The sequence below is a fragment of the Apium graveolens genome, chromosome 3 (genome assembly GCF_009905375.1).
Source record: "Apium graveolens cultivar Ventura chromosome 3, ASM990537v1, whole genome shotgun sequence".
Taxonomy (NCBI): domain Eukaryota; kingdom Viridiplantae; phylum Streptophyta; class Magnoliopsida; order Apiales; family Apiaceae; genus Apium; species Apium graveolens.
In genome coordinates this window covers 159,042,709-159,054,982 of record NC_133649.1, presented here as the reverse complement: position 1 = coordinate 159,054,982, position 12,274 = coordinate 159,042,709, and positions in this window count along the sequence as shown.

Sequence of the window (12,274 nt, the reverse complement as noted above, 5' to 3'; positions counted from 1 at the left end):
TCAAACAGCTGATATCTTCACGAAAGCCTTGACGCGCCAAAGACACCAGTTTCTTAGTGGCAAATTGATGCTGCTAGATTTACCAGCATCAATTTGAGGGGGGATGTCAAAATTATTGTCACTATTTCTCTAACAGATTGAGTATATATTAACAGCTGTATATTTGCATAGATAGTAGCTGTAAATCTGATAGATAAAAGCTGTATTAATCTGACTTTATAGGCTGATTCAGAGCCTGATTGTGAGGGATTTGTTAGGCTGATATAAAGGCTGATATCAAGGGATTTGGTCACTGATTTGTAGTTGTAATTAGCTCTGCTGTACCTATAAATACAGGAGCTTGTTTGTATGTAAAATCATTAGAATTCATATCATTTTCTTGCATCTTTGTTATATGCCTCCTGAGCCAGAGCCTGTCGCTTAAATGCGGTTTACCTTGGTTCACGTGGTTTGCAGGCTATTGCGTGAGCCCATAGGATTTACCCAGTGCGCACCCGAATGGTAGCGGCTGCGAGTTACCTACAATAAAAAAATATATCGAGAAGTCATTTTAAATTACTCTTATAGAGAACTAAAAATTGACTTATCGAGATGTCGAATAAATACCCAGTTTATCCAAAAATGGACTAAATTAATTCCAACTTTTATTTGAATAAATTTAAAATAAATTTAGAGTAAATTTCCCAAAAGTATTTTACCAAAATAATTTATTGCATTAAATTATTTCAGTTATGAGTTATTGATAAGTTAAAAAATTATACTTGTAGAGAACTCTGTGAATTAGCACTACTAGAGAACTCTACAAGGACTTATCGATAAGTCATAATAAAGCTTATCGAGAAGTCACTTGAGAAGTCAGTGAATTGACTTATCGAGAAATCACTCGAGAAGTCTTAAAATGACTTGTCGATAAGTCATTTAGACTTATCGAGAACTCAGTTCTCTATATACTTTTGATCATCTGAATTCTGCCTTGTGTAATATCCCATATATTTTCAAATATTATTATTATTATTTGGAATTGTTTATGTGATTTTATGTAAATTTTTGGTGAATTATCTGAAAAGTAGAATAGATATCTGAATGTTATATGTGACATTATTTGAATAGTTGAATTTTTATATGTCCAGAATAAAATATAGATAATTGTGGTATTTTTCTGGTAATTTTTGGAGTGTTATATGATTTTATAATGATTTATGAATTATTAATTATTTTCAGAATAATTATAAAATTATTTTATAAAGCCGGGAATCTTCCAAACTTCAACCGTTTTGCGTTTTTACAACCCGAAACTCTTCCAAAAACTCCTTCCTAACCTAATCTGGTAATTCCGGACATTTTCCGTGTTTTAACTTTTTCGATCCGGATTACGGTTTGACCCGTGCGCGGCCCGGCGCAATATTTTCGATACGATAGTTATTTCGGTAATCAATAAAACCCGTAATCTCGAAAGACGGGATATTTTTACGTTATGTTCGTATATGGTGTTTTATAAAAAGCCCGGTTTTGATAATTATCCAATTTTGGTATCGAATCGGATCGTTATTGCAGTTACTTAGCGGCTAAGCAACTAATTTAATGATCCAAAATGATCCAAAATGATCCAGAACGATCCAATATTCCATAAATATAAATAGCCTATTTTTTTATTTCGTTTATTCCGTTTATTCATTTGCAACCAGTTAAAACACCGTAAATACAGAGAAAAACCCGAGAAACACCGATACGTTCCCGAGAATCAAACACACGAACGAAGGCGTTATCGAACTCCGATTCGGGCGTGCAGCATATCAAAATGAAGCTCTCGAAATCTTCTATCTGAATCAATCATCAGTTTCCTTCCAGAAATCACAGTAATTTTCTTATTTAATTATTTATATTCGAATTATTTGATAATTAAATTATGAATTTTTGTTCTTGATGTTGTTGATGTGATTTGATGCTTCCATGTTGTAGAGCATGTTTTTCTGGTCAATTTGGTATATTATATGTCAAAAATAGAGTTCAATATCATATAGAAATTAAGGTTTTAATTTCTGAAAATTTCTTGAATATGTGTTCTTGGTGTTCTTGAAGATTTCTGAGAATCAAACCCAAATTTGAGGGTGATGCAGACTTCAGATTTTGAAGTATAAGTAACCAAAATGTTCAGATTTTCATGTTCTTTCTGTTTATGCCATCAAATAATTTAAACGACTGGTAAATTTATAAACCCGATTTTAGGGTTCATGTTCCGATTTGGGTATTTCTGGACTAGGGGTTATTAGCTGATTATGATAGCATGATTATGTTCCTGGCTCGATTCGCAGTCGAAATATGTATTTTAATGTTACAATCGAATCCGGGAAGACTATGAACGAAGCTCGTCGGATATTCGTCGGGCTTGGTTCGAGTTTCACCGGAATATGAGTCCAGGCAGTAAGTTGCTGGTTTAAACGATTCCAACGTGTTCCTGGCTGAATTTAGAATGATAACCCCGTACTAATCGAGTTCAGCAGCCCCGTTTCTGTCAGGAATTGCCTCGCCGGATTCTTTCTCCGGCCATCGTGTTCTTCAGACTTGGGCGACCCGATCGGGTCAGGTTGACCCGGGGTTTTGACCCGGTTTTGATTCGTTTTGGTGCAGAAACGTTTCTGAAATGTTGTTTTTGCAATTTAACTCCCCAAGTTTCAGAAAATTCCATTTTTAATACTACAGTTTCAAAAACATACAAAAACCATATTTCTGTTTTATTTATTTTTGAAAATGATATTTTATTATTGAAAAATCAGAAAATGGTTACTTAATTATTTTAAATCCAGAAAATTGTTTTAATTATTTATTTATTCAAAAATAAATCGAAATTATTTTATTAATTAATTTTAATTAGTTTTTGATTATTTTAATTAATTGATTAATTTATAATTAATTGATCAATTAATTTAATTAATTATTAATTAATTTTAATTGATTTAATAATTAGATTTAATTATTTAAAAATAAATTTAAAAATTTTGAAATATAGTTTAGAACTTTAAAATATTATTTTAAATTATTTTCAAGACTCGATAATTATTATAAATTATTTTAAAGTCATATCTAGGTATTCGAACCCTATTATTTAATTATTAAATGATTCGGAGATCGTTTTTATTTCGAAAAATGTTCAAAAATTCATAATAAATCAACCGTTCGTCCGTTTAATACGAAACGAACGCGTACAGATTCAGAAAAATATTGCGCTTTTAATAAAAATACTTTTGAGACCTAATTTCCTTTGTATTGCAATGTCATTTGATTTGTGTATCAGTTTAAGTTGGTATTTGATCGGTAAATACTAATATTGACCTAATTTTCATTCTAAATGCACTGAGACGTACCTTTTAATGATTTGACTTATGTATTACATGAAATATGTGAGTACGTGTTATATAAATGCCATGATTACGTGTTACGTGATATACATGCTATCTGTTACAGTTTAATATGCCATGCTTAGTTATAAACGGTCGGGTAGATGTCAAGACGTATAGTTACGTCGATTGAGTTTAGTTCTGTCAATTAAGATAGTCCTTTTGTTTATAGAATCAAGTAGCAAGGAGTGCAGTCAAGTGTTAGACAAAGATAATAGCCATCAGTTAGAAGCAGAGTTAAAGTAAGAGATTATTGAGCATACCAGGCAAGTACCCCTAACTTCACTTATTGTTCAAGTGACGTTTATTTTGAATTATATTATGCAAGTACCTCTATCTTCGTTTATCATTCAATTGATATTGACTCTGAACTTTATTCTTTCGATTTCCATACTATTCTAAGTTCAGAATAGTTAAACGTTTTATATATTTCGCTATAAATCACTCTATACAGTGGAACATTGAATTGAGATTAGCGAATAACTAATTGTTCTAGTTATTTCGCCATCGATTGTTGAGATAACTCTGGACCATGAGAAATGGGGAGTTATATGGTTAAGGATGTCCTTTGATTCGGCTCCTTTGATCAAAATGTTTTATGGATTGGATGAATGCGTAAGTGACCGGGACGGACGGTCCAGCGGAGGGCTATTTCTATGTGTTGTATGAAATACTATGACACCATTTTTGCCACAGGCAGGTATATTGCCTTTTTAATTGAGTACTCGTATTTTGGGGACATGTTTCTATGAATCATGACCTTGTGCTATCACACGGGCTGATCAGCATGTGATAGTACGTCCGTCGGAGTTAGATTCCAATCTAAAAGTTATCGTTTATTGTTGATAGTTTGTGAAGCTTTTATTAATGATCAAATATTACTGCTTTTATTCTTTTGTTCAGTTATTATTGGAATGTGGTTTATCATTACAAGTGCATTTTATATTGCTTGCTGAGCATTTCTTTCGCTCATACTTGTTTATCAATCTAATCTTTCAGCTAAACCAGAGCAAGCTTGAGATCCAGGTTTGACCAGAAGTCGAGTGCTTGTAAATAGTTTGGTGTGTTTTCCAGGTAGACTGTTTTGGGACGCTTGGATAGTCTAGAGGTTTGTAATAAAATTTGAATAATCTGTAAAACTAATTAGACTTATGGGTTGTAATAACACTTGATTTGTAGTAGTGCCTGTTCCATACTATAACCTGTGATCGATCCAGTGCAGGTAAAGGGGTCGTATTTATTATATTATTCCGCTGTGATTATTTTATTATAATTTAGTGGCAAGTGACCCCCAAATCTAGACCCCGGGTTTGGAGGGTGTCACAGGTTGGTATCAGAGCTACAGGTTATGGTCACTGAAACAGGCGTAGGATTGTCATAGATAAGTCATAGGAAGATCACATAAGATAGGCGCGTGTAGTTTAGCATTTATAGGATTAAATTTAGGATATTGGGCTGGGTTATAGTTAAGTTGTTTAGGTTTCCTGTTTTGCGTTTAGTTTTAGGCCTTGTGTCATTGCCCTTCTATTTTGTTGGGTTAGTTAAGATTTCGAGCAAGGATTTAAAAGGTTTGGATAATTCGGAGTAAATTTTCTTTATGTTATTATTCTCGAGATAATAAGCAGGATTATGTGATAATCATGTCGCTTGTGTTAATATGGTAGCAAGTTTATGATATTTTGAGAAGAGATAGTGTTTGCGAATTTTAATATGCTAAGGAATTGCTACATATTTGACACAATGCTTGACAGATTATTATATATATTGCTTGTTTCTTACCAGAATAATGGCTCCAAAGAGAAGGAATAATTCAGGAGAGGGTAGTACCGAGAGCCGTACAGATCCAGCGATTATCCAGATGCTGGGACTGATGCAGCAACAGATGTTACATCTTACGCAACAGCAACAACAGCAACAACAGCAGCAAGCAACAGCACCATCTGTAGTGACTTTTAAGCAGTTTCAAGCAGTGAAGCCACCTGAGTTTAAGGGAAGTGCTGATCCTGTGGAAGCCAATGCATGGCTCAAGGAAATGGAAAAGGCTTTTGAATTAGTCGGAGCGGGAACTGAGCAGAAGACCAAGTTTGCAAGTTATTTTCTGAAGGGTGAGGCGAACTATTGGTGGGAATCTACGCGAGCATTGGAAGGAGGTGAGTTTATAACTTGGGAGAGATTCACAGAGTTGTTCCTGGAGAAGTATTTCCCGAGGTATATGAAGAATCAAATGGAGATTAAGTTCTTGAATCTGACCCAGGGTGATCTTACTGTGGCTGAGTACGAGGCTAAGTTTACTGAGTTAGCAAGGTTCGTGCCAGACCAGGTTGATACAGATGAAAAGAAAGCAAGAAGATTCGAACAGGGATTGAAGTTTTGGATTCAGAACAGAGTGGCCATGTTTGAGTTGACTTCATATGTGGCAGTGGTTCAGAAGGCAATGGTGATTGAGAGTAGGAGTGATATGTCACAGAAAGGAAAGGATGGGAAGAAAAGGAAAATGGAAACCTCAGAGGGAGGTCAGCAGTCAAGTAATTTTCAGGGCCGTTTCAACAAAAGGCCAGATTTTCAGGGTAATAGGAATATGGGATTCAGAAGACCACAATCAGGAAATGGAGGACAAGGTAACCGTTTTCAGAATTCCAATCAGCAGAGGCCCAATCGTCCACCAATACCAGATTGTCAGTTTTGTGGTAGGAAGCACTTTGGGAATTGTAATGCTAATGTGACGTGTTTCAAGTGCGGCAGGAAGGGACACTTTGCTAATGTGTGTCAGAATCCGACTCAAGGTCTGAATGTGGGAACTGGATGTTATAAGTGTGGAAAGCCAGGGCATATTTCCAGGAATTGCCCAACACAAGGTATGACGAGCAACACCCCAAGGCTTACAGGTGCTCCATCTCAGAATATGCCAAGAATTGAAGGACCACCAGCAAAGGACCAACCAAAAGCCAGGACATTTAACATGACTATGAAGGATGCTGTTCAGAGTTCAGACGTGGTTGCAGGTACGCTTCCAGTAAACTCCGTCGATGTTAAAGTTCTATTTGATTCTGGAGCTACGAGGTCATTTATTTCTCAAAGTTTTGTCGATAAACTGCATTGTGAAGTTAAATTGTTAGAACCAGCGTTAACGATAGAGTTAGCTAATAAGGACCAAGTTTTTGTCGATCGAGTGTGCCCGAGGTGCGATGTTGAGATAGGAGGACATCATTTCTATGCCGACTTAATACCTTTTAAGTTGGGAGAATTTGATGTTATTTTAGGAATGGATTGGTTGTCAGAAAATAACGCCCAAATTGATTGTAAGAATAGGAAAGTGAGACTTCAGACCTTGGATAATAAGAAGAAGGTGATATTCCGAGGAAATAAGCAAGAGAAGAAGTTCTTAACGATCGCTCAAGTGAAGAAGTTATTGCGTCAGAATTGCGAAGCATATTTGGCCCATGTGATAGACACCAGCAAGGAAGTTCCAACATTAGAAGCGATTCCAATTGTCAACGAATTTTCAGATGTCTTTCCAGATGATCTACCAGGATTACCTCCCGACAGAGAAATTGAATTTGCGATTGATCTAGCACCCGGAACAGAACCAGTTTCTAAAGCCCCGTACCGGATGGCACCAGTGGAAATGAAAGAATTGGCATCTCAGCTGCAAGATCTTTTGGAGAAAGGAGTTATAAGACCCAGTGTATCCCCATGGGGCGCACCAGTACTGTTTGTCAAGAAGAAGGACGGAAGTATGCGACTGTGTATCGACTATCGAGAACTGAATAAGCTAACCATTAAGAACAAGTATCCGTTACCAAGGATCGATGATTTGTTTGACCAATTGCGAGGTGCTGTATGGTTTTCTAAGATTGATTTAAGATCCGGATATCATCAACTAAAGATCAAGCCTGAAGACATTCCGAAGACCGCATTTAGAACCAGATATGGACATTATGAGTTTCTAGTGATGGCATTTGGATTAACCAACGCACCAGCAGCTTTCATGGATCTAATGAATCGAGTATTTAAGAAGTATTTGGATAAATTCGTGATCGTGTTTATAGACGACATCTTGATCTATTCTAAAACAGAAGAGGAGCATGTAGAGCATTTGAGGATAGTTCTGGAGATACTGCGACATGAGAAGTTATACGCAAAGTTTTCCAAGTGTGAATTTTGGTTAAAAGAAGTACGATTTCTTGGGCACGTGATTAGCAATAAAGGAGTGGAAGTGGATCCAACAAAGAGTGAAGCCGTAATCAACTGGGAGAGGCCAAAAACACCAACGGAAGTAAGAAGTTTCATGGGACTGGCAGGTTACTATAGAAGATTCGTGCAAGATTTTGCGAAGATAGCTACGCCATTGACAAAGCTTACCAGGAAGAATCAGAAATTTGAATGGGATGAGAAATGCGAAGAAAGTTTCCAGGAATTAAAGAATAGATTAGTATCTTCTCCAGTGCTAGTCTTTCCAGATGAACAAGGAAATTTTGTGATTTACAGTGATGCGTCGTACAAAGGATTGGGATGTGTTTTGATGCAGCATGACAAGGTGATAGCCTACGCTTCAAGACAGTTGAAACCACACGAAGAGAAGTATCCAACGCATGATCTGGAATTGGCAGCTATAGTATTTGCATTGAAGATTTGGAGGCATTATCTTTATGGGGAAAAGTGCGAGATCTACACGGACCACAAGAGTTTGAAATATATCTTTACTCAGAAGGAATTGAACATGAGACAGAGGAGATGGCTAGAACTAATCAAGGATTACGACTGTACTATTAACTATCATCCAGGCAAAGCAAATGTGGTGGCCGACGCGCTAAGCAGAAAAGAAAGATTGAACATGATAACTTCATCCGAGGAATTAATCAGGGAATTTGAGAAGCTGGAAATAGAGGTTAGTATTCCAAGTATATCTACAGAGGTATTGTGTGCAATGTCTTTTCAACCAGAATTATTAGAGAAAATAAGAAGATGTCAGGAAGAAGTAATGAGCCATGAACGAGACAGTTTGACAGGAGAAGAAATAGGGAGTCAAAAGGATGATAAAGGGATATTAAGATTTTCTTCCAGAATATGGATACCCAATGTAGCCGAGCTGAAAGATGAAATTCTTCGAGACGCTCACAACTCCAGATACTCAATTCATCCCGGGAGTACGAAGATGTATAGAGACTTAAGAGAAAACTTTTGGTGGCCAAGCATGAAGAAGGAAATTGCAGAATGGGTAAGTAAGTGTTATACTTGCCAGCGAGTCAAAGCGGAACATCAAAGGCCCAGTGGACTGATACAACCATTGGACATTCCAGAATGGAAATGGGAGCATATAGCGATGGATTTCGTAGTTGGATTACCAAGGACCAGGGCGAATCATGATGCTATTTGGGTTATTATCGACAGATTGACGAAGTCGGCGCATTTTCTTCCTATCAACGAGAGATTCTCAATGGATAAATTGGTACGGTTATATCTTAAAGAAATTGTGACAAGACACGGAGTTCCAGTATCCATAGTTTCAGACCGAGATCCTCGATTTAACTCAAGATTTTGGAGAAGTTTTCAAGATTGTTTCGGAACGAAGCTGAACATGAGTACCGCGTATCATCCGCAGACAGACGGTCAAAGTGAAAGAACGATTCAGACTATTGAAGATATGCTAAGGGTATGTGCACTAGATTTTGAAGGTAGTTGGGACGAGCATTTGCCATTAGTTGAATTCTCCTACAACAACAGCTATCATGCCAGTATTGGAATGCCACCTTACGAAGCTTTGTATGGTAGAAGATGCAGATCTCCAATATGTTGGGAAGAAGTTGGTGAAAGAAAGATTTTGGGTCCAGAATTGATCCAACAGACGAAGGAGAAAATAGAACTCATTCGGAAAAGATTAACAGCAGCTCAAGATCGTCAACGCAAATATGCTGATCCTACCAGAAAAGATATGGAATTTGAAGTTGGAGAGGCAGTGTTATTAAAAGTTTCACCTTGGAAAAGTTTATCAAGATTTGGAAAGAAAGGAAAGCTGAGTCCGCGTTATGTTGGCCCTTTTGAGATTTTGAAGCGTGTGGGAAAGGTTGCTTACGAATTAGCGTTACCCCCTCACATGCAACATATTCACAACGTGTTCCACGTGTCAATGTTGAAGCATTATTTGCCTGATTCGAACCATGTAATAGAATACGAGCCAATCGAGATCCAACCAGATTTATCTTTTGTTGAGCAACCAGTGCAGATTTTAGATAAGAAAGAAAGAGTACTTAGGAATAAGTCTGTATCTTTAGTGCGAGTCTTGTGGAGGAATCCCAAGGTTGAAGAGTCGACTTGGGAGTTGGAAAGCGAAATGCAATCCAAGTATCCTCATTTGTTTTCCTAGGCTGATTCTGAGGACAGAATCCTGTTAAGGGGGGTAGATTGTAATATCCCATATATTTTCAAATATTATTATTATTATTTGGAATTGTTTATGTGATTTTATGTAAATTTTTGGTGAATTATCTGAAAAGTAGAATAGATATCTGAATGTTATATGTGACATTATTTGAATAGTTGAATTTTTATATGTCCAGAATAAAATATAGATAATTGTGGTATTTTTCTGGTAATTTTTGGAGTGTTATATGATTTTATAATGATTTATGAATTATTAATTATTTTCAGAATAATTATAAAATTATTTTATAAAGCCGGGAATCTTCCAAACTTCAACCGTTTTGCGTTTTTACAACCCGAAACTCTTCCAAAAACTCCTTCCTAACCTAATCTGGTAATTCCGGACATTTTCCGTGTTTTAACTTTTTCGATCCGGATTACGGTTTGACCCGTGCGCGGCCCGGCGCAATATTTTCGATACGATAGTTATTTCGGTAATCAATAAAACCCGTAATCTCGAAAGACGGGATATTTTTACGTTATGTTCGTATATGGTGTTTTATAAAAAGCCCGGTTTTGATAATTATCCAATTTTGGTATCGAATCGGATCGTTATTGCAGTTACTTAGCGGCTAAGCAACTAATTTAATGATCCAAAATGATCCAAAATGATCCAGAACGATCCAATATTCCATAAATATAAATAGCCTATTTTTTTATTTCGTTTATTCCGTTTATTCATTTGCAACCAGTTAAAACACCGTAAATACAGAGAAAAACCCGAGAAACACCGATACGTTCCCGAGAATCAAACACACGAACGAAGGCGTTATCGAACTCCGATTCGGGCGTGCAGCATATCAAAATGAAGCTCTCGAAATCTTCTATCTGAATCAATCATCAGTTTCCTTCCAGAAATCACAGTAATTTTCTTATTTTCTTATTTATATTCGAATTATTTGATAATTAAATTATGAATTTTTGTTCTTGATGTTGTTGATGTGATTTGATGCTTCCATGTTGTAGAGCATGTTTTTCTGGTCAATTTGGTATATTATATGTCAAAAATAGAGTTCAATATCTTATAGAAATTAAGGTTTTAATTTCTGAAAATTTCTTGAATATGTGTTCTTGGTGTTCTTGAAGATTTCTGAGAATCAAACCCAAATTTGAGGGTGATGCAGACTTCAGATTTTGAAGTATAAGTAACCAAAATGTTCAGATTTTCATGTTCTTTCTGTTTATGCCATCAAATAATTTAAACGACTGGTAAATTTATAAACCCGATTTTAGGGTTCATGTTCCGATTTGGGTATTTCTGGACTAGGGGTTATTAGCTGATTATGATAGCATGATTATGTTCCTGGCTCGATTCGCAGTCGAAATATGTATTTTAATGTTACAATCGAATCCGGGAAGACTATGAACGAAGCTCGTCGGATATTCGTCGGGCTTGGTTCGAGTTTCACCGGAATATGAGTCCAGGCAGTAAGTTGCTGGTTTAAACGATTCCAACGTGTTCCTGGCTGAATTTAGAATGATAACCCCGTACTAATCGAGTTCAGCAGCCCCGTTTCTGTCAGGAATTGCCTCGCCGGATTCTTTCTCCGGCCATCGTGTTCTTCAGACTTGGGCGACCCGATCGGGTCAGGTTGACCCGGGGTTTTGACCCGGTTTTGATTCGTTTTGGTGCAGAAACGTTTCTGAAATGTTGTTTTTGCAATTTAACTCCCCAAGTTTCAGAAAATTCCATTTTTAATACTACAGTTTCAAAAACATACAAAAACCATATTTCTGTTTTATTTATTTTTGAAAATGATATTTTATTATTGAAAAATCAGAAAATGGTTACTTAATTATTTTAAATCCAGAAAATTGTTTTAATTATTTATTTATTCAAAAATAAATCGAAATTATTTTATTAATTAATTTTAATTAGTTTTTGATTATTTTAATTAATTGATTAATTTATAATTAATTGATCAATTAATTTAATTAATTATTAATTAATTTTAATTGATTTAATAATTAGATTTAATTATTTAAAAATAAATTTAAAAATTTTGAAATATAGTTTAGAACTTTAAAATATTATTTTAAATTATTTTCAAGACTCGATAATTATTATAAATTATTTTAAAGTCATATCTAGGTATTCGAACCCTATTATTTAATTATTAAATGATTCGGAGATCGTTTTTATTTCGAAAAATGTTCAAAAATTCATAATAAATCAACCGTTCGTCCGTTTAATACGAAACGAACGCGTACAGATTCAGAAAAATATTGCGCTTTTAATAAAAATACTTTTGAGACCTAATTTCCTTTGTATTGCAATGTCATTTGATTTGTGTATCAGTTTAAGTTGGTATTTGATCGGTAAATACTAATATTGACCTAATTTTCATTCTAAATGCACTGAGACGTACCTTTTAATGAATTTGACTTATGTATTACATGAAATATGTGAGTACGTGTTATATAAATGCCATGATTACGTGTTACGTGATATACATGCT